At 44.1% G+C, this 24,192-nt stretch overlaps 1 long non-coding RNA gene across 1 annotated transcript in view; it reads right to left on the bottom strand.

The window, feature by feature from the left end:
* LOC142502259 (uncharacterized) overlaps positions 1-4,499 on the bottom strand; it is a 32,213-nt gene extending 27,714 nt beyond the window's left edge. The window contains exon 1 of the long non-coding RNA XR_012803701.1: positions 4,294-4,499. This is a non-coding gene — a long non-coding RNA (uncharacterized LOC142502259). The remainder of the gene's footprint in view (positions 1-4,293) is intronic.
* Between the last annotated feature and the right edge of the window lie 19,693 nt (positions 4,500-24,192).

Here is a 24,192-nt window from a genome sequence, read left to right as displayed (position 1 = left end):
GTGCCAGCAAGCCTGAATTGCAATATGGAGTTAATATATAATCATTGAGTCATACTATACTTATCTCTAATTTTAAGTTATTTATAATAAAATGTATGCGTAATTTCTGACTAACCAAGGAAAGAATGTAGTACAATGCAGAGCTCCAGTGACTTAAACAGTTATGAAGTAATCTGGGAAAATTACAGTGGTAGCCATTTCCAAAAGTACCAATAGTTTTAAAATATATATTTTCCCCCCACAAGTACCATTTTTTTCTCCTATGTAGTGCTCACATTGTGCATATCACTGTGCACAGAATTTTGCAGTCACAATAAGTCCCTGCCCTGAAGAACTTACAATCTAATTTTGCGCAGGGGGAGTTAGTTCTCATTGTGGCCCTAAACAAGACATGGACAGTAAAGGTTGGTAAAAGAGAACATTGGCAATATCATAGTTTAAAGACATATTTAATTATTGAGCTACTCACTAAAGCCATATTATCAGCAGTAAAGCAATGATATTGAGACGTTTGCTGTGGCGATTTTATTTACATATCTTATGGACCAAATGAGTAATTAACGCCAAATCACTTATTCACATACTGTTCACCAAACTCTAACACCTGTCCATATGTGGCTACTGGCAAAAAAATATTGCCACTTTTATGAACTACCCTTTCTGGATAGAAAAGGTAAATAAGCACATACACACCATATTATATCTATATATACGTATACATCTCTATCTGTCGTTATTGTTTTAGTGACAGTTAGTAGCTCATTATTAGTTATTTCTAGTTGTAAAAGAGCTGCTGACACTCTGTCTAATTCTAATTCTGTTGGCCTTTCTTCTAATTTATGTTGATATGCTTCTGTAGGAAACTGGAAAGGTATAGAGATGGGAGGCTCTTGACTTAAGGATAGGATGAGTAATATATTTTGGTTCAATCTGAGAGATATGGAGACATGGTACAATAACAGACCAATTATTTTTTTTTAACAGGAAAAATCTAGTTTAACAGAAGGCATCAGAAGTGAACTCTAAAAAAAGACTATTGAAAATCTTAACATTGATAAGGGGTGGTGGCCTATATGCATGACTAATATGATGCAAATCACATAGTAATTAATATTGTATACATTTGATTATTTTGAAATATGTATTTGCAACCGTCTGTTCATCCTGCTGTTACCCTGTGATTTTCGTGCAGTAATAAAGTTCTAAACTGAGAACAAACCTATTTGGAGATTGATCTTTTGGAAACCAACACAAAGACGGGTTGACCGGTCTGGTTTAGAAACCAAAACCATTGGGATGCACAACTTACAATGGGACACCTAAACTATGGCCCAAGTGAAGCATGCCCTTTTTCAGACACTTTGTTGCTCTAATGGAGCATATAAATATGTGATCGGGCATTAACATCTGGCTCTGTAATGATGGCATGTTTTATGATTTTTTTTTGGCCAGGGAACTCAAAGAATATATTTCCATACTCTTGGATAAGCTGTTGGAGGTGTTCGTTCTGGTAAAATATCAAATGGTCACCTAAAGGTACCTCTATTAAATTCCCTGTTGAGCGAGGTGGCATTATCTCATGCCCCAGATTATCTTCCTCATTTATGGAGTGGATATAGCAGTTCTCAGCCTTCCTCCAGAGTTTAAGCAGATTCATGTGTTATATCTGCCCCTTTTGGCTATCTGGCTCAGCTATTACATAATTGACTTTCCTAGTTTTCCTTAGAATTTCAAAGGGACCTTACCACTTGGCCAACAGTTTGCTTTCCGAGATAGGAAGGAGGAGCATAATATTGTCTCCATGCTGATATTCATGCCTGTTATAAACGTGTTTCTGGGTTTACTGACAGTTTTTGAAGTGAAACTTATTTGTTGGCACCTACCTGAATTCTCATAGGACTAAAATTACTTTATGGAGACAAAAATGCATCACGATCAGGCGCGTGCACGATGGCATGTGCATGAGGGGATGCGCGTGCCTCCTCTGGCTCAAAATTCACATAGCACTCACAGTCGTTCATGCAGACGAAAATGCAATCAGGAAAGCAAACAATACTTTTAGAAGTAAACCTGCCACAGTACCAGTACTTTTATATCCAAATCTGCCACAGTACCAGTACTTTTACAAGCAAACCTGCCACAGTACCAGTAATTTTACAAGCAAACCACCCACAGTACAGTACTTTTATAAGCAAACCTGCAAACAAAACTGTGGTGAATATCATCGACTTCATCCATTTGATTCTGCTACTGTACTCTATTCAAGGTGCAGCCTTATTGAAGAAAGATTATCATAAAATACATATCATTTTATGCGGCGACTTTAACATAAACTTCGACTCTGAAGAAGCACTTCTGCTCATAACATGCATGCAAGAAATATTCAATTTAACGCTCATCACCAATCCAGCCATTCCAACTACAAGTTCAGGTTCGACCATTGATGCAGTCTTTCAACGTCATTTAGATACTTTACAATCCAAAGTATATGTATCTTACTTTAGTTATTATAAGTCAATTGTATCATGTATTCCAACTGATACTATGGAAATTTCTGCAGAAAAATAAAATAAATTATACTCTCAAAAGTCTTTAATTCAATCAAAAACATCAAAATCAAAATACAATTTCAGTGACAAAACACAAAGAAGTTTCACTTAGAACGTGCGTGCTCGGCACACACCCTGTCTTTTTTTTAAATTGGCGCTGGCAAACTTCCCAAATATATCGAGATGCACCCTCTTGTCTAAGACATACTAATACCCATTGTTAGAGGGGACATCTGTTTGAATGTACCCTTTGGATACATTCAATGATAACTACATAATCATATTTTACCAACGAGCCCTATAGCACTGGGGTTTGGCCTAAACCAGAGTCAACCATTCCACAGAGTTCCTGATTTATGGTAAATATGAACCCCAATTGGGTCTGCATTAACCCTTTCATGGAATAAATCAATGGTTTGAGTAAAGGGACAGTCTACTTAGGCAGAGAGAGGTCCCGGGAACATGCTATACAGTAGGTACCTTTTCCTCCAGGGTAAAGCCCCTAATTCAGCAGTGTCTATCCTTTTCACCCCTTAGCAAAACTTATATTTTTTTCCTCCAGGGCTTCTAACCATGTTTTACTCTCTATAGCTCTTTGTGAAAAGGCTGCAGTCTAATAACCTGAGCTGTCGTCTAAATACCTGAGCTGCCCGGCAGCTTTGCTCCGATTCCTCAACAGTTCAGTGGAGGGGAAAAGCTGCATTGGCTGACAAGTACAGGCATGTTGTTACCCTGTAATCGTGAACCAATTATGACACTTCTGTCACAGAGATATCGATCTTATGCGTCATAGGTTGCGCTAATATCTTAAAACCAAATAGGGACTCAAATGTAATAAATTCAAATATAAATTGAGAAACAGTGACTGCGCCGCAGAGGTTGGGATGCTAAGGGTTCACATTGGGGCATTACATAAATACAAATACAAATAGAAAAGTGCAATGTAGTCCCTGTGCACTTTCCAAGTGTTTGCACAAATGTATTAAGAAATGAGTATTGCGGCCAAGAGTCTGTGTGAATGTTGTTTCTTTTTCTGCTTTCTTTCACATAACTTTTTGCACCTTCTTTAAACGTGACACAAAAAATGCTGTGATAACTGAAAAACCGTTTGTCACAAAAAAAACATTCTGTGACTTCATGGGCACATTGTAGTTGCTAATAAATTGTGATGCTTGTGCTCTCCACACAAGCGCAGGGAAGGGGAAGGACCCGGTAGCGAGGTGGGGAGGCCGCAGGGGAGACGAAGGGAGTGAGTTGCCGCGCAGCTGGGGATCGACGCACATCGTCACGTGACCGCGACGCGCGCAGGAGAATGTGCGATGTGTCCGGAGGTGCGGTGCCTGGCTCAGAGACACGAGTGATCCAGCTGCATGTGCGCGCATGCTCTGACAGCAGAGCGGGAGTGCGCGCGTACTCAGGCACCAACCCGGGGGTTGAGGGAAGCCACATGTGAGAAGCAGGGGAGGTAGTATCCAAAGCACAAGGTCACTATAGTGGAGTGCATCCTGGAGGACGTCCAGCCTCCTTAAGGACAGAGTGCCAGTAGATCACAATAGTGGAGTGCATCCTGGAGGACGTCCAGCCTCCTTATAGGCATAGTGCCAATAACTGAAGAGTGCAGCAAAACTAAATATAAACATAAGGGTTCTTAGTCTAATCCATTGGCCAAGGAATTATAAGCCTGCCACCACGTCAAGGTGAACCCTACTAAGCAGGTACCTACACTACCCGACGGTAAACTAACCTCAGTAGTAATTGAGTGACTGTCCCAGTCTTCCGGAATCCACAGGAGATGAGTAAAGATCCCAAGGAGGTCCAGGCAGGAGCAGCATACAATGGTAGGACTTGCAGGAACCCAGACAGGTAGCCACTGAGTGCTATTTAAAGGAAGCAGCAGCTGTAAGCAATGAGAAAGTCAGAGAGAGGCTTACTTCCTGTCAGGAGGAGGAGGGCAGGATTTGCCAGGAAGCAAGATGGCGTCGTTTGCTTCGGAATTCTTAAAGACACAGGATCTTGACTCGCAGCTAGAGGGCGGCGATCAGAAGTAAACAGGTAAGGAAGGAACACGCCGCAGGGGGCGTGTTCTGCACATCGTTACATAAATATGAGTTTTTGATGGTTTCTTAATTCTTTGTGGGTCAGAACTCTCCAAAAGTTTTGTGAGTGCAGCAATGTTTTACACATCTCTACATATACACACAAGCACTACACAATTACAATGCATCAAGGACCATATTTACCAAGAAGTGCTGCTACATAAGACATGTTCTTTCCTAGAAGACACAAATACAGATCCACTCAAGTGAATGGGCCAAGAAACCTTACATAACTGTCCCTAAACACTGAATTTACGTTTTTCAAATAACTCGTATAAATGTTTTTTTTTTTTTGTGTAGCTATTTCTGCTATGTGTCTTAAGTTGAAATATGTGATTTTGTTTCACTGAAGTTTGCAAACTAGGAAAAATGGCCTGATTCTATTTGGCAAATAAAGATATTTGAAGACATTTGCATGACCAGAGCCATGTGATCTGATATATACAGTACTGCCATTTTTGCACGCTTCTGACAAAAGATTCAAGCTGAAGGAGTACAGTAAATTGTGAACAAAAAGTATAGGCTGGGGGAATGCAGAAGGACAGTTTGAGCGTTGTTATTTTAGTCCGACACATGGTTGTCTTTTATACTATATGATTACTCTAGCATTTGCCACAACCAAATAATAAGTAAAAATATCCTTCCAATTCAAAAGAAGATTAATGGAAAAGATAACACCAACTTGAATCAAGAGAAGAGTCTTGACGTTTCAGGCATGCCACTCTTTATCAAGATATTCTTGATATAAAGAGACTCTCTGTGCATGTGTTAGGCTGTGGCCAGGGTGAATGAGAACGTGCTGGTGCCCGAGCTCGGCGCTCATTTTGCTTGGGGGATTTGTGTCCTGCTAGTTGCGCAAGGAGGGTGGCGTGTTGGGGGGCGTGGCCATGACATCACGGAGCTGGTTCGCTCTCATTGGGCGAACCGCTCACGTGACACGCCAGCGAGCGGCAAATCAAATTGATTTGTCTCGCCAAGCAGCTGAGCGCCGTTCACTCACGGGCATGCACGTGCTCACACTGGACAAACACATTGTAGCAATATGTTTGCTCGCAATGAATGTGAGCGCCCGCTCATGGTCACCGTGGCCGAAGCCTTAGTAAGATTTTTTTCCCTACTTTAAATTATTTTGTATGACTGTACTTTGTATTTCACGTATTGTGCAATTATCTTTTATCTTTTAGGTTGGTTTTGTACATTTAACTTTGTTTTAAATATTTTTGAATTGTACACAAGTTGTATTAGCCATTTCCTCTTCTTTTGGATTGGGATATGTTCCCTTTTTAATTGGGTATTGCATTTGTTAGCAGCCTACTGTAGCTGGAAGGATTGCTGCACTAATATTTTCTGAATATATTCGTACTCTGTTATCCTACAGCAATGCTGAGTGAACTCTAAGCTACTATTTTATTGGTGGTTACTCTAGCAATTTATAATCAACAAACCGTTGAAAATGTTTGAGTTTTAACCTGACATTTACATCTTCTTTGGCTAGCAGTCACCCAAAACAAATATTAATATAAGTATTTCTCCCCATGCAATTTGGTTCACAAAACAATAGCTACATATTTCAGAGCGAGTTTGACAACACATTGTGTGTGCATGATCTTATCTACTTTTATAGAAAAGGAAGCATATCTCATTCTACAGGGAAGGTAAACAATACTTACACACACATAAAAACTCGATGTGTTGAAGTATTGCTGCACTGTATTAACACAATACCGTCAGGAAGGAATGTATTTTCCCCCATTATATTTGTTGACATTAGAAAAGAGGCGCCTGAAAGGGAATATAATAACTATATACAAATATATTCTGGAACACTAAAATGAGCTTTCAAAAGAACTATTCATCCCACGGGCAGAACAAACGACACGGGTTCAACCCTTAAGGTTGGAGTTGAGGAGCTTTCCCCAGCAACAAAGGAAAAGTTTTTTTACAGTAAGGGCAGTTAAAATGTGGAATTCAGAGGCGCATGCACGAAGGACACGGGTATGGCAGCATACGTATCTAGCTCCGTGCCGCGCATACTATAGAACACTTTAAAAACACCCGAAAATTAAAAATTTTGCTACACAAAACTCAGGCATCCTAAATAAACATCCCAGGATGGCCCCGAAAAAAACAGGCTCCCAAAAAAAACCAAAATCAGCGGATGTCAGGGCTTATTTCTGAGGAGCTGGCACGATTGGGGCTTAGAGGAAATGGCGCCGTCCTCGAATCCAGACACTGATACCGAACTAGAAGGAGAGGAGGAAGGCCCCAGCAATCAAGCGTTACTGCCTGTTAGGAGATGTGACTTTGAAAGACTGTACAACAATTTAAAGTCACTCCTGCAGGCAGAAATCAAGGAGGTAAAGAGGGACGTTGTGAAACTGGGCTCAAGAACAGACGACTTGGAGAAGAAGATGGATCAAACAATAAAAGTGGTTAAAAAAACCGACAAGAAAACTGGGGACCTACTGTACAGGACGCCCTAGCCCTTGATCGGTGCCACAGAGCCCTCCGTTCGCGCCCAGTGCAGAATGAGCAGCCGCGCGACATCATAATAAGACTGCACTTCTTCACCACCAAAGAAGCTATACTGCAGCAAACACGGCCCCTACTATGGACTATGAGGGTAATAAAATGCTCGTTTTTCAAGACCTCTCCCCGGCCACGCTACTCAGACGCCGCAACCTGTTCCCCATAATGAAGGTCCTACGCGACCAAAATGTGCGCTATAGATGGACCTTCCCGTTCGGGTTGCTGGTGGCGAGGAACGGGAGGGCCATCACAATGAGAGATCCCACTGAGGGGCCGGAGTTCCTGGCAAAGTTAGGCCTGAGGGAGGCTCCCACACAAGTGGTGGAGGAGGCAGAAGCGTTGGAGCCGGAATGGAGCGGAGGGAACGGCTCGCCTAAAGCCAAAGGGAAAAAGCGCTGACAAGGCACTGCTTAAAACTTGCAAGGGCACACGGTTGCACTCTGAAGAAGTTACACCGGTTGGTGTGTAGTTTTGTTCTCTTTGTTGCCTAAAACTGTCTGCCAGTTGTGCCAGGATGCCCTCCAAATAAAAGTTTTGGGCCACTCACACTTTTGCTGCATACAGAACTGCCCGTTAAATGAGCCCCCAAACGTGTTGTGGAAGACCTCCAACTAAATGCTGCAGTGTCAAAGGAGGAAAAAACAGAAAAAAGAAACAAAAAGGGGAAATAAAAAAAGAAACCCCTGCAAAAATAAGAAGATGATGTCTTACCTTCAAGCATAGGAAGATGGCGGCGGTGCTGGAGAGCGGAGAGAGCCAGCGTGAGGCGCAGATCAAGGAAGGACCCCAAGGGCGGGAAGAGAGAGCGCGCGCCCCATCCTCCTCGTGGCAGAGTGGCATCCAAAATGGCGGCCTGAAACAGGAAGCCGGATGTCATCATCAGGCGGAGCCGAGAGGGAAGACTCCATCTTGGAGGAGGCAGCCGGGACAAGATCGACAGTCGATGACATCATCAGGAGGGGACACAAAGCGCCGGAAAACACCAGAGGGACAGCGCCGATCCCTCAGAGCACGAGCGAGGTGAAGGGTCGTCGCCGGAACAAGAGAGGAGAGGGGCGAGAGGAGAAGGGGGGAGATAGAAAGAAGGGAGAGTGAGAAGAGGGAAGAAGCGTTGGAAGCAAGCGGTAGCAGAGGCCAGGTGTACAGCTGAGATAGCTTGATAGGGCGACCACAGGTGAGGGGAAGAGGTAGTAACCGAGGGTAGGGGGAGGTAGTCGAAGGTGGGGAGAGGTGACTGAGAGAAGAAGGAGAGGATAAGGGGAAGGTGAGAGAGCCGGATATGGGAAACGTGAGAGGTAGAGCAAGTTAAACAGAAGGGGGAAGTAGGTTAAAGGAAGGCAGAGGACAGCGATGGAGGGGGAGGAAGGGAAGGATAGAAAGGGAGGGTGAGGGACGGAGTAGAAAGACGGGGCGACAGGGGAGGACGGAGGAGGCTGAAAACGAGAGGAAGTCATTGAAGGTAGGGGGAAGTGAAAGAGGGCGGTGGATGATATGGACAAGAGGAGGTCTACGATCAGGAGGATAAGCTAAGAAGGCGGTAAAGCAGAGTTAGAAGGAAGCGATAAAAGTGATAAAGAGGGATATGGAGGGATAGGCATGACAAGAGGCCGAGCCAAGGGACGGTCCAAGGGCAGCTGAGACGGACAATGGGAAGTAGTGGGGGAGAGAGGAAGCGACCACCACGAGGCGGGCACAGGGGGGCAGACGGTGGAGTAGGAGGGACAGGGCAATTCTCGGTCAGATAACATCAACTAAGGCAACAGCAGGCTGACAGGCAGGCGGGTCTGCAGACAGTTGCAATCCTAAGTTATGGGTTTGAATTCGTTTATACGAAAGGGTGTATATAGAGCGCGGAAACGGGTTGGAGCCGAGTGGACTACCCCGGAGTCGGCATGTGTCTCAAATGGGCCGGGAAGGGGGAGGGGCCCCCAGAACCGGATGAAGTCCTTTGGGGAATGGGTTGGGGGTGCGGACGGGGATTCGCTAGAGCCTTCATCCCAAAGGCAATGGACTTGGCTATGGGACAGGGACGTCCTAGAGCTGATGACACAGTATATTTTGTTTACATGTATTCATATTGTTTTTCCCTTGTTGTCTCCCCTGGTGTTCTTTCCTTCTGTATCACTTTCCCCCACCACATGCCCTCTACCCCTGGCGGTGCAAAAGTGGAAGGCGACAACAATATGAGAGATGCAGAGAGCGGGATCTCTACGCCGGCCGGAGGAATCAGAATGGCCCAGAAGGACACCGACGGAATCAGGTTACGATTAAAGCACAATGAATAACGAGGTCCGGTGTATTTCTCACAACGTCAAGGGTTTTAATAGTCCTGCGAAGCGCAAGTTAGCCCTCAGGGATTACAAAAGAGATAAAGCTGACTTTCTCTTTCTCCAGGAGACCCACTTTTCCAGAGATAGCTATCCAAAATTTATTGATAAGGACTTCCAAGCAGTACACTTAGCATCCGCTCAGGTGAAAAAAAGGGGAGTTGCTATAGCCATCCACAACAGGATAGCTTTTACGGTAGAGAAAAAGGTGGCTGACAGAGAGGGCAGGTTTCTGATTTTAGTGGGATCAATCCAGGGGAAGCCTCTCACACTGGCATCAGTATATGCTCCTTGTGAAACATCAGCAGACTTCTTTTCCCTTTTCTTCCGGAAATTACACAAGGAAGCCAAGTGAAATATGATTGTAGCGGTGGACCTTAACAGGACAATGAACCCCAAAATGGACCGGTGCACGGCATCTAGTCTCCCCCCTAAGCTTGATGTTCAACAAATCATCCACGGGCTAAGAGATTGCCAATTGGTAGATATCTGGCGGGAGCAGCACCCACAGAGCAGAGACTACACCTTCTTCTCCCACCCACACAACCGATACAGCCGGCTAGACTACTTCCTAGTATCCAATAGACTGGTCCCAGTGGTCTCCCATACGGGGATCCACGATATTTCGTGGTCGGACCACGCACCCATAGAGCTGCGGTGCACACTAAATTTACTAGACAGACCGGGAGCAAACTGGAGATTAAACGAATTGTTACTAAAAATCCCAAACATTCAGAAAGAAATAGGAGGGAGGATCGTGGAATTCTTCTCTGAGAACGTGGGGAGTGTCTCATCACACACCACACTGTGGGAGGCCCATAAGGCTACCCTCAGAGGTTCTCTCATGTGCCTAGCAGCTAGGCGCAGGAGAGAACAGGAGAGTCAGATAAAAATCTTACAGGAAAAGTTGACGGTCCCAAAAAAGAGGCACACAAAATAGCCAAAGATGATGACACCCTGAGAGTACTCTTAGATACCAAACAGCAGTTGAATGTCAGATTGGCCTCCCAGGCAGAGAAGGAAATGAGCTGGTCTAGGCGCAGGTACTTTGAGAAGGCGAACAAGCCGGACACCCTGTTAGCTAATCGACTTCGAAACAAAATTCCTAATTACCATATACAAGCCATCCACACGCGAGGGGGAGAGCTTACTTCTAATCCTAGGCGGATCGTGGCAGAATTCAAAAACTACTACGAGACGCTCTTATGATGGAGGTAAGGTCATACACAATCAAAAAACGAGGGACAATCTTAGGGAATTCTTAAGGGATGCCAAACTACCGACGTTGAGCCGGGAGGAGAGGGAAGCGTTACAGACAGACTTCTCTTTAGAAGAGTTAACGGAAGTTGTAAAGTCACTTAAGCCTGCCAAGGCGCCCGGCCCAGATGGCTTCTCCAACCTATACTATAAAAAATATCTGAAAATTCTAGCCCAACATCTATTAAAACTATTTAATTCGGTCTTGCATGGGGCCTCGTTTCCAGCCCAGATGCTTCAGGCGTCCATCTCCCTGATCCATAAATCTGGTAAGGACCCGGCAGACTGTAAGAGCTACCGGCGCATCTCGTTGATTAACACGGATGTTAAAATTTTCTCCAAACTATTAGCCAATAGAGTGGGTATCGTCCTTCCCAGATTAATTCATCCAGACCAGGTAGGGTTCATTGGAGGAAGGCAAGCGGCAGACAATACCAGACGAAAAATAGATGTGGTTGATCTGGCAAAAAACCGGAATATTCCGTCGATGGTATTGAGTCTGGACGCGGAAAAAGCCTTTGACAGGATCGATTGGCCCTATTTGAGGGGGACGCTGGAGGCATTTGGCTTTGAGGGACGTCTCTTGGAGGCACATCTAAGAAACAACCCGGATATTACGGGAATAGCTGTAAAGGGGCAGTCACACAAAGTGGTGCTCTACACGGATGATGCGATCCTGACATTATCAAATCCCCTTACCTCCCTGCCCAATGCCTTCTAAATCTTGGAGACCTTCAAACAAATATCAGGGTTCAAAATTAATCAGGCCAAATCAGAAGCCCTCAACATAAATTTACCTAAACCAGTAGAAAAACTAATTGGACTAAATTTCAATTTCAAATGGCAACCCTCTATGATTAAATACCTAGGGGTATATATCACAAAGGAGTACAAGGCTTTATATAAAGCAAATTATCCCAGGTTGTTCCGGACTTTGCGAGAGGATCTCCGGAGCTGGGCGGAGTGTAGCATCTCGTGGATAGGTCGTATTCATAGCGTGAAAATGAATCTCCTGCCACGGGTGCTGTACCTTTTCCAGGCCCTCCCGATCCCCCTAATAAAAGACGACATCCTCGCGCTACAGTCCTTAATAACAAAGTTTATCTGGAATAAAAAAGGCCCGCGAATTAAAAAAGCAATCTTGAGGAGGCCGACCTCGAAAGGAGGGTTGGGGGTGCCATGCTTGTTCGCCTACTACGAGGCAGCCCAGCTGAGCCAGATTGTACAGTGGCACACAGATCCGAGCCTTCGGAGGTGGGTAGCATTAGAAAAAGAATGCTGCGCACCGGTAGAAATTCAGACTCTAATCTGGTTGCCCAAAAAATGTCAGCCCGCTTTGCGGACACCGCTGCAGACCATGGTCAGTTCCTTGAAAACCTGGGACGCAGTTAAATTCAAATGTCTTCTCACATCCCCGAATTCTCTGATGACTCCCATATGGGGGAACCCAAACTTTGCTCCCGGTATGGATAGCTCTAATTTCTCAAAGTGGATTCAAGCTGGGTATCTCCGTCTAAACGATCTGGAGGATAGGCAATATATTAAAACCTTTGATCATATCAAAGAGGAGCAGGATATTCCTAACGCCGAATTCTTTAGATTCCTCCAGATCAGGGCTTTTTATAACGAAGCCCCAATTCGGCCTCGGAGAAATTTTTTTGAGCAGCTTTGTCCAAGAGACATGGACACAAGGGGACTAACCTCTAGAATGTACAGGTAAGTAGTCTGCCCAGAGACGGACGACCAACCCAGACTTAGTTACATGAGACAGTGGGAAGCAGACCTGGGGGAGACGTTAGAAGACGATGACTGGGATAGGATCCTGCAGGTAGCTGCTAAAAGCTCTATCTGTACCACATTAAAGGAGAACGCATATAAAGTCCTGATGCGGTGGTATTATACGCCCACTAAATTATCTAAATTTGTCAAAGGCTACTCTCCGCTCTGCCCCAAACAGTGCGGAGACAGAGCGGACTTATGCCACATGCTGTGGTCTTGCACGAAGGTGGCCCCAATTTGGGTGGAAATTAGAGATTGGCTTCAACGACTGCTAGAAGTGGAGATCCCCCTGGACACCTGGCTGTTTCTATTGGGCAGACGAGTCGAGGGGCTATCGAACGCCACACATAAATTGATTACACATTTGGCAACTGCCACCAGGTGCGAGATTGCAGCACTATGGAAGCAACCAGATATTCCAATTATCCCCAAGATCAGGAACAGAATTTGGTTTGTTTGCCGGATGGAACAGTTGACAAGTCTGGTTAACGACACCGGTTCAAATTTTCTAAAAGTCTGGGCGCCTTAGCTGGCACAGACGGACATCCCGGGAATAGATAATACCACAATTTTGCAATGATAATTAGTAAATGTGTTCTCCGGTGAAGAAACTGATCTATGACCGTATAGTGACAGGGGGCTTGGAGGGTAGGCGGGAACCCCGCTAACATAGGGCGCCCCAAGAAATAGGGAATTAGAGATTGAGCGAAAGGAGAAAAGCGGTCCTTGGATTCTAGGAGAGAGGTCCACATACATATAAGCGCACAGAGATTCCGAGGAGGAGTCCACTCGCCTGGACGGTGAGGAGCCAGAGAGCCGGCACCCCCCTCTATCGAAGATACAGATCCCTCCACGCACCTCCCCGCCCCCCCCCCTTTCCCTCCCTCCCGCCCTGCTTACCCTTTAGTCATGTCCCCCTGTTTGTCTTGTGAGTCTGGTGTGTCAAGTTTTTGGTTGATTGTAAAAAAAAAAAAAGGGGTGATGTCACTGAAGCTAATGGATGGTGTTACCATGTATGTTTTATTTCACCCAATAAAATCAAAGTTATAAAAAAAAATGTGGAATTCATTACTCATGGAGACTGTGATGGCAGATACAATCGATATCTTCCAAAAAAGTTTGGACATCTTTTTATAAAGGTATACATGGATATACTAAATATGTAAACATGGGAAGGATGTTGATCCAGGGAGAAATCTTAAGTCAGGGAGGACATTCTTTTCTCCCCTTATGAGACAACATTGGATAATGGTAAAAAGGTTTTAGGAATCAGCAACACCAAATTCTAATAGATAGAGTGAATATGCATGGTGTGTGGAAACTTAAGGGACCCCTAAGTCCATCACAATGAACACTCGGAGAAATAAAAAATGAGATAAACATGATTTTTAGTGATGTAGGGCATAGGGGTGCACGGCATGAGAAAAGAGGGCTGATAGGGTTCTGTGGAAGGATCTGATGGGTTGTTTTAGAGGAGGGATGTGACTGTTGGCAAGATATTGGGCTAACAGCTGTGTCGGTTGGTTAGAAAACACACTTGGTGAGAAACAGTATGTTCTGCATCTTGACTTTGGAGCTAACCACCTTTAAACATAAAAATAACAGCCTTCAGAAGATCTTACCTTAGTTTAGTCATGGCTAGTTCGTTACAAGATCCGTTAGGTAAGCTTTGTTGCCAGATGATAGTCAGAGATGACAGTTGGCTGAAGGACAGAATGTTGGAACTGCTGGGTGACTCTGGGGTGTGACGATCCATTGGTGGGGCATTTCAGGGCCTACTGCAGGAAAGGGAGTTTGGTTGAGCAGCACCCAGAGAGAATGAGTCTAAGCAGTGGAGGCAGGAGAGGCCCAAAATGGAGGTTGACAGATGGAGCAGAGTGATTGTGCATGGAGAAGATGAGAGCAGATGACACCCATGTGGGTTCAAGAGAAAGGGCCTTGGGTTGGGGGCAAGATTATTTAGGGGGGGGCGCAGGCGCCTGGCAGCGATTTTGCCAGGAACAGAGAGAAAAGCAGTTGGTAGCTGCAATTTCTCTTGCAGCCATAAGGTGGCACTGTGCTACACAGCTCATGCAGCACCTCGTTTGCCTTGCTGCATGCAGCGTGATAAGGTGTGTGTGTGTGCGTGTGTGAGAAAGAGAGACATGAGAGGTGAGAGGGGGGGTTGAAAGAGAGAGACACGGAGAGGGGGGGTGAAAGAGAGAGACATGGAGAGGGGTGTGAAAGAGAGACACATAGGGAGGGGGGTGAGAGACAGATGGAGAGAGGGTGAAAGAGAGACATATGGAGATGTCACATCCGTTCTCCCCCAAGCCTCTGTCACATGGTCTACTAGAGCCAATCAGAGATAGGATGGAGTTCCACGCTCTGATTGGCTACGGTACCATGTGAGACCGACCATGTTTCTTTTAATGACATCATCTTAAAGGCAATTGAAGCAAAGCCATTCTGATTGGCTGTGCTTTCATTGCCTTTAAATGACGTCATCATGTTTTTTTTCATCGGCCAAATCACATGTTTTTCACGGCCCAATCAGGACCGTGGGAAACATTTGACCAAAATGTGACGTCATAGGCCTATAAAAGCCAATGTCGCCTCATTTTGAAGCTAGTCGCCGAGAAGGAAACATCTCCCCTCCTAAGAAGAGAAGAAGGGCGTGGCCTAAGAAGACGGAAGAAGCCGGAAGAAGATGGAAGAAGATGGAAGAAGATGGAAGAAGACCCCAAGAAGACACAGAAGTGGATTTGTTATTGTCTTTTATTTTATGGCTTACTTGTGGATTGGTTCCTGTGCTTCTGGGTCGCTTGGATTTCAGAGAGTGGACATCTAATGGTGAGTAAACAAAAGAAAAGTTTATTATTTTTACTTTTACAGGTTTTTATGATTTTTCATTCATGTCTTTTATTTTTTCAGTCCCATTTAATGCCCGTTAATGTATCTATGTATATAATACATTCACGGACACTGAATGGGTGTATTGTATGTGAATTTTGTATGTAAATGCTTTGTATTTTATGCTGTATTATTGCCCCTGTATGTTATGTTTATCTATCTGTATGGATAGACATACAGGGATAATAATTGTTGGTTTTGCTCATGTTTAGGTTCTTTTCATGTATGGATAATGTATGTAGCATCTTTATTTTGTCATTGTTGTGAATAATGTAATTTGTATTTAGCTAAAGGCTTCTTTATGGTAGTAAGATTAGAATGATGGTGGTTACTTTAAATTAGAATTGTTTTGGCAATGGTTTGGCTTTAGCAATTGAATAGGGAATTGTATAATTGATTTGTATTGTATTTTAATTGTTTGAGGAAATGGATTAACTGATTGATGCTAATTGTATTGAAGTTGGTTTCTTTCTAATTGATTTTCATGATGGCATTGGTGGTTAGGGGACATTGTTCATAGTGTATTTTATTGTTACATATATTTTGCATAGTGTTATATGATGTACAGATTATTTTGTATTGTATTGTATGTCTTTATTTATATAGCGCCATTAATGTACATAGCGCTTCACAGTAGTAATACATGTGGTAATCAAATAAATAACAGATAATATAAATAACAGATCATGGGAATAAGTGCTTTAGACATAAAAGTAACATTTCGGAAGAGGAGTCCCTGCCCCGAGGAGCTTACAGTCTAATTGGTAGGTAGAACGTACAGAGACAGTAGGAGGGAGTTCTGGTAAGTGCGTCTGCAGGGGGCCAAGCTTTATGTATCGTGTTCAGAATATCCACAGTGCTATTCATATGCTTCTTTAAGCAAGTGTGTCTTAAGGTGGGTCTTAAAGGTGGATAGAGAGGGTGCTAGTCGGGTACTGAGGGGAAGGGCATTCCAGAGGTGTGGGGCAGAAAGTGAGAAAGGTTTAAGGCGGGAGAGGGCTTTAGATACAAAGGGGGTAGAAAGAAGACATCCTTGAGAAGAACGCAAGAGTCTGGATGGTGCATAACGAGAAATTAGGGATGAGATGTAAGAAGGGGCAGAAGAATGTAAAGCTTTAAAAGTGAGGAGAAGAATGGAATGTGAGATGCGGGATTTGATCGGAAGCCAGGAGAGGGATTTCATGAGGGGAGATGCTGAGACAGATCTAGGAAAGAGTAGAGTGATTCTGGCAGCAGCGTCTAGGATAGATTGTAGGGGAGACAGGTGAGAGGCAAGAAGGCCGACAGCAGGAGGTTACAGTAATCAAGACGGGAGAGAATGAGGGCCTGAGTCAGAGTTTTAGCAGTCGAGCAACAGAGGAAAGGGCATATCTTTGTTATATTGCGGAGGAAAAAGCGACAAGTTTTAGAAATGTTTTGAATGTGAGGGGCGAATGTGAGAGAGTAGTCGAGTGTGACCCCTAGGCAGCGTGCTTGGGCTACTGGGTGAATGATTGTAGTTCCAACAGTACTGTGGAAGGAGGTAGTAGGGCCAGGTTTGGGAGGAAGTATGAGGAGCTCTGTTTTAGCCATGTTGAGTTTAAGGCGGCGGAGGGCCATCCAGGATGATGTAGCAGAGAGACATTCAGAAACTTTGGTTTGTACAGCAGGTGTAAGGACAGGTTTTGAAAAGTATATTTGTGTGTCGTCGGCATAGAGGTGATAATTAAACCCAAAAGATGTTATTAGGTCACCTAGAGAGAGTGTGTACAGAGAAAAGAGAAGAGGTCCCAGGACAGAGCCCTGGGGTACCCCCACAGAGAGATCAATAGAGGAGGAGGAGGTGTTAGAAGAAGAGACACTGAAAGTACGATGGGAGAGGTAGGATGAGATCCAGGATAGAGCTTTGTTCCGAATACCTAGAGTATGGAGAATGTGGAGGAGAAGAGGGTGGTACACTGTGTCAAATGCTGCAGAGAGGTCGAGTAATATGAGCAGAGTGTAATGACCTCTGTCTTTGGCAGCATGGAGGTCGTCAGTTATTTTAGTGAGGCTGTTTCGGTGGAGTGAGCAGAGCGGAAGCCAGATTGACAGGTCGATAGTTAGAAAGACAGGTAGGGTCAAGCTTGCTGTTCTTGAGTAATGGTATGACTGTTGCATGTTTGAAGGAGGATGGAAAGGTTCCAGAGCAGAGGGAGGAGTTAAAGATGTGTGTGAGCGTAGGGATTATAGTAGGAGCTAGAGGTTTTAGGAGATGGGAGGGAATGGGGTCAAGAGGGCAAGTGGTAGAGGGAGAGGAGGCGATCAACAGCGACACATCCTCCTCTGAGACAGTGGAAAAAGAGTCAAGGAAGGCAGGAGGAGAGTTAGGAAGAGGTGTAGGATGGGAGGAAGAAACAGAGGGGATGTTCTGCCGTATGGATTCCACCTTTTCCTTAAAATAGTCAGCAAAGTCCTGAGCGGAGATGGAGGAAGGAGAGGCAGCTGAGGGTGGTTTGAGTAGAGTATCAAAGACAGAGAACAGTCGGCGTGGGTTAGACTTGTGCATGTTGATTAGTGCAGAAAAATAGGCTTGTTTAGCTTGCGAGAGGGCAGGGTTGAAACAGGATAGCATAAATTTGTAGTGAAGGAAGTCTGCGAGAGTGTGAGACTTCCTCCAGAGGTGTTCAGAGGAACGAGTGAAGGAACGCAGCATGCGCGTGTGGGAATTTAGCCAGGGTCTAGGGTTAGAAGGGCGAGTGCGGCAGAGAGAAAGCGGGGCATGTAGATCAAGAGACGAGGACAAGGCAGAGTTGTAGTTTCTGACCAGGTTGTCAGGGTCTGTAGCAGAGCTGAGAGAGGAGAGGGTGGAGCTTAAAGTGGACTCAAAGTCAGGTAAGTGAATAGAGCGCAGGTTTCTGCAGAACCGGGGGGTAGATGGAGGTGGAGAAGGGGAGAAGCGAGATAGAGAGAATGAGATGAGGTGATGGTCAGAGAGAGGAAAAGGGGAAATGGAGAAATCAGAGAGAGAGAAGTTTTTTAGTGAAAACCAGGTCTAAGTAGTGGCCATCCTTGTGGGTGCTGGCTGCAGTCCACTGTTGAAGGCCAAAAGAAGAGGTTAGAGAAAGAAAGCGGGAAGCCCAAGGGAGAGAGGGGTCAATTGAAGTCCCCAAGGAGAAGAACAGTGGAGTCTGAGGAGAGAAAGAAAGAGAGCCAGGATTCAAAGTGAGAGAGAAAGGCAGAAGGGGAATGAGTAGAGGTAGGTGGGCGATAGATGACCGCCACATGGACCGGGAGAGGAGAGAAGATCTGGGCAGTGTGAGCCTCAAAGGAGGGAAAAGCAAGAGAGGGGGGAATAGGAAGGGTTCGGTAACGGCAGAGAGAGGAGAGCAGGAGCCCCACGCCTCCACCCCTGCCATCAGGGCGCGGAGTGTGGGAGAAGGAAAGGCCACCATAGGAGAGGGCAGCTTCCAGAGCAGAGTCAGACTGAGTGAGCCAGGTCTCAGTTATAGCAAAGAGAAGCAGGGAGTGAGAGAGAAAGAAGTCATGCACAGAGAGGAACTTATTAGAAAGAGAGCGTGCGTTCCAAAGGGCACAGGAGAAAGGGAGAGAGGAGGGAGGGTGGCAGGGGATGGGTATGAGGTTGGAGGGGTTGACACCAGAAGGAGTAGAATTTGCATGTGGGAGGCGAGGACGAGAGCATACAGAAATAAGGCAGGGACCAGGATTGGGAGAGATATCCCCAGAAGCAAGGAGGAGAAGCATGGATAGAAAGAGGATGTGTGAGGATGATTTGTAGGGGTGTGTTTTAGTGTAGGGGATATAGCTGTGTGGTGTCAGAGGACGCAGGTAAGAAAGGAGTTCATGTGAGCTGAGAAGTGGGGAAGGAAGGAGAGATGGAGATATATGAATAGAGTTAGAGACATACTGAGGCTGGTAAAAGGAAGTGCATAATTTGAGAAGAAGTGAAGTCACAGCAAATATAAATGGTAAAGGCAGCATTACAGCAGTAATGATGCAGTCTGGTATAGATGATTTCCTCCTTTCCAGCGTAGTTCACATGCAGGAATCAGGGCCAGGTGGGGTGTCCACTTCTTCTTCACTTCTTTTGAACTTCCTTTTAAACTTCAGTTGTTCCTTTGCATCATGAACACACTCTATGCAATTGTGTGACATTTCATAGACATTTGCTTAGCTGCAGTTTTTTTTTTTTTTTATATTTGCAATGGCTGCTGTATTTATTTTAACATGCAATGTGGTGGTTTTAAGATTAAAAATTCATGTTTTGATTTGTGGATGTTTTATGTGTTTCATAATGGGCAAATAATATATTATCCATATCTGTATAATAGTTATTTTGCACATTATTGTACTGTATGTGTTGGGGGGGCTGGGGAGGGTGTATTGGCCCCAAGGGTATGTGGGTAGGCCTCCCTTGTGGGTAGTGGGTGAGGGTGGTTAGGCCTCACGGGGTGGGGGGTTAGTGGGGGATGGTATGTAGGCCTCCCGAGTGGTGGGTGAGGGTGGGTTAACCCCTTAATGACTGTAGCGGTTAATAACCGCTATGGTGATTAAGGGGTTAGGGGACATTACAGTGGCTATTGTAATTGTTGTGCATATTTTGCAGCACCGTAGGGGCATGGGCAGAATGAAGATGAGGATGAAGACGGCCTTCATCGTGGGTGCCTGTTAAACGTAAGTGTTAAATGTTTTGACTGTATTTATTGTAATTTATATGTATTTAAAATGGGCAAATGCATTATTATCCATATGTGGATAATAGTAATTTTGCCCATTACAGTACTGTACGTGTTAGTGGGCGGGGGGGATGTGTGTTGTTTATTGGGGGCATTTGTCCCCAATAAACATGCTAATGTGCCTTAACCCCTTCATTGCCTTAGCGACTATCCGCTAAGGTAATGAAGCTGCATTAATGTATTTTTATTAATAGTGTGCGGGAGCAGGGGGTCCCCTGAGCTGAACCGCATTGATTTCTGCCTCAGAGACCCCCTGCTTCCCGAGTTACAGGCCCCGGTTTGGGGCATCGGTGCCAGTGCGGACGCCATCTTTATAGAGCCCATGTCGCGTCTTGGACGCTATAAAGATGGCGGCGGCACTGGCACCGATGCCCCATACCGGGGCCTGTAACTCGGGAAGCAGGGGGTCTCTGAAGCAGAAATCAATGCGGTTCAGCTCAGGGGACCCCCTGCTCCCGCACACTATTATTTAAAATACATTAAAGCAGCGTCATTACCATAGCGGATAGCCGCTACGGTAATGAATTATTGTTTATTGTTATGTATGTTTTAATACCAGTGTAATGTGCAGGGGGTCTCCTGAGCTGAACCGCATTGGTTTCAGGAGCCTACTTCAGGAGATATAGGCCCCTTTATGGGGTGCCGGTATCCCCTGCAGAATGTAAATAACTCGGTCACGTGACGCGGGAGCTTTAAACTGCAGGGGATACTGGCACCCCATAACGGGGCCTGTAAATCCTGAAGTAGGGGGTCCTCGGACCTGAAACCAATGCGGTTCAACTCCGGATACCCCCTGCTCATGTACACTATAAATAAAATGTATTTATTTAGTGTACGATCGCCAGTAATAGCCTTGCATGGAGATAGCAAATCTCCATGCAAATGTAACATGCGGCTTTTTTTCCCATCTCGTAGCGTACGTGAACTTTAAGTGCGATAGCAGAGGGAAAAAAGCCGCAAGCACGATATGCCAGTTTTAGGCACGTCCGATAGGAAATGGGCTGAGGGCCTTAGTGAATAGCGCCGCCGGCTTCATTTTTTATCGGACGTGCTAATTTTTTTCAGCACAGCGCGAAAGCTCGGAGCTTAGTGCATAGCCCCCTCTGAAACCACCTTCTTACGTTTATCCCTTCTGTATATAAGACGCTGCATTAGTATATTTATCTTGTGGCAGCTACGCTATATACATTACATCATATAAAGTACCCTATATCTGTTGCTCCTCCCCAGATTGAACTATGTACCAACCATTGAGCTATGGCTACCCCTTCAGGGTGATTTCACAATACAAAAACAAAAATAAAAAACGGGCGCTTCTCAAACTAAGTGAATATTAAATAATTAAATAATTATACAATATACGTGAGAGTGATGTTCAATTAATAATGAATACACAAATTGTGTTTAGTGACCTTCACCAATATGTGAAAAAATAAGAATATTAATGTGCAATACAATAATAAAAAACAAAAAAAAACAAAAACAAAACAAAAACCAGCTCTACACCCTTTAGGCGGACTGTCCAGGTCCAGATGGTTCTTGTGCAGGTTTTCAAATTTGAGCGGAGCGCTGTGTGACTCGTGAATATGAAAAAGAAAATAAATATAATAGTGCAGATGGTACAACAATGATGGTCTGAATATAAATGTTCTCTGTAATAGTTGTACTCACAGATTACAATATCAAATATAGGCTATCAGAGACCCTTCTCTCTCTGATGGGAGCCCTTTAATGGATACCCCTCAGAGTGGTGTCTTGATACAGGAAGCTTGTAGTGTAGATAGTAAATTATTCTCCCAGGGGTATGTGGAAGTAAAAGAGAGAGTGCACAATAGAGTAGTATAGTCTAAATTGTATTAGCAGCAATTGATTAATATATGTATAATACACTCACATTTTGAAATACAATAATGTTCGAGGGAGAGGACAGCTGTGGTTGGAGAACGCCGGTTTCTCCAGGAGCGGCGGAGCCCTTCCGCATACGTCACGGATACCCTCGTCACGTCCTGTGTCGTCTTGGGTCAGGGCGGAAGAGGCTGCCTAGTGTGTCCGTCTCCTTATGGTTTGCCAGCAGTTGTCTCCAATGATCTCCTCAGCTCAATCACCTCCCGCAGCGGATCGATTCTACGCGTTTCGCTGTGGCTTCTTCAGGAATCGAATTGGTTAACCCCATAGGTCCTCCCTTATATATATAGTCCATCATCAATTTACAGAGGGCTAATCAGGGGGTCCTATCAGCTGATTGCAATTTAATGTCTGATTTACATATCGTGGATAATAACAATATAAGAAATTCATATTCTCTAATACAATTAATACAATTCTATTACAACAAATAAAACAGTTTTATTTTAATTAATTCATAATATATTAAAAATATTTAAAACAAAGACTGATGTAAAAACGAGTATATAAAGGAATATATAAAAAATGTATTAAAAACGACGCAAGGAGTGACGGAGTTCTAAATAGGATGAGGAAGATAGACAAAATTAGATGCAAATACATTCTAAAATATTAAAGCAATTTAAATATCATATTCTTTTAAAAGAGTTGTGTTAAGAACTTTGATTTTAAAATTACCATAATAGAAACACCATATTGTAGTAAAAATGCACAATATATAAGAACAATATTTCTAAGAACAGTAATATTATTAAGAACATGTATTCAAACCATTATATTAAGAAGGCACCAATGTCTATATCGACATTTAGACCCTTTGGACTGAGGGTCTGTAGCTTATGAATCCAAAAGCTTTCCCTTTTTGCTAATGTATTTAATCTATTGCCCCCCCTCCAATGTACTGGGACATATTCAATGCCTTTAAAAGTTACAAAATTGGGATTGGATTGATGACACATATGAAAATGTTTGGAGACATTGTGTGTTAAAATGCCATTCTTAATATTTAAAAGATGCTCTAAAATCCGTACTTTTAGAGGCCTTGAGGTACGTCCTATGTATTGGAGACCGCAAGGACACTCTAGAAGGTAGATGACAAAATCTGTTTTACAATTGATGTACCCCTCAATTTTAAAAGTTTCACCAGTGGTGTTGGATTTAAAATTGAATTTGTCCTTATGTTTATGTGTGCATGCTTTGCATGCATAACAACCAAAAAACCTTTTGGTTTATCCAGCCATGTACTAGTCTCTTCATTTTTCTTCTTTAAAAAGGTGGTCGGTGCTAACTTACTCTTAAGATTTGGAGCTTTTTTTTTTTTAACGGGGCCTGTATCTCCTGAAGTAGGGGGTCCTCGGACCTGAAACCAATGCGGTTCAACTCCGGATACCCCCTGCTCATGTACACTATAAATAAAATGTATTTATTTAGTGTACGATCGCCAGTAATAGCCTTGCATGGAGATAGCAAATCTCCATGCAAATGTAACGTGCGGCTTTTTTTCCCATCTCGTAGCGTACGTGAACTTTAAGTGCGATAGCAGAGGGAAAAAAGCCGCAAGCACGATATGCCAGTTTTAGGCACGTCCGATAGGAAATGGGCTGAGGGCCTTAGTGAATAGCGCCGCCGGCTTCATTTTTTATCGGACGTGCTAATTTTTTTCAGCACAGCGCGAAAGCTCGGAGCTTAGTGCATAGCCCCCTCTGAAACCACCTTCTTACGTTTATCCCTTCTGTATATAAGACGCTGCATTAGTATATTTATCTTGTGGCAGCTACGCTATATACATTACATCATATAAAGTACCCTATATCTGTTGCTCCTCCCCAGATTGAACTATGTACCAACCATTGAGCTATGGCTACCCCTTCAGGGTGATTTCACAATAGTATGGACATTATTTCTCTGTCTTTCAGTTTTAAGTTTATTATTATCCTCCATCCATGTTATTGGTATCCATTTTGGTAATTATTCTCAATATATTATCCTTTCTATTATATTTTATCATATTCTAACAACAGTCTGTCTTTTAATGACATGTATTTGACACCAGGGGTCACAATTCCTTTACAAAGGCATACTAACAAAAACAAATATTGCGATTGGAGTAGGGTTTCTATGACAACCCTGCATGTTATATTAA

This window comes from Ascaphus truei, chromosome 1, assembly GCF_040206685.1.
Source record: "Ascaphus truei isolate aAscTru1 chromosome 1, aAscTru1.hap1, whole genome shotgun sequence".
Classification (NCBI taxonomy): domain Eukaryota; kingdom Metazoa; phylum Chordata; class Amphibia; order Anura; family Ascaphidae; genus Ascaphus; species Ascaphus truei.
The sequence above is the reverse complement of the archived record's forward strand: the minus strand, read 5'-3'. Positions and strand labels throughout refer to the sequence as shown.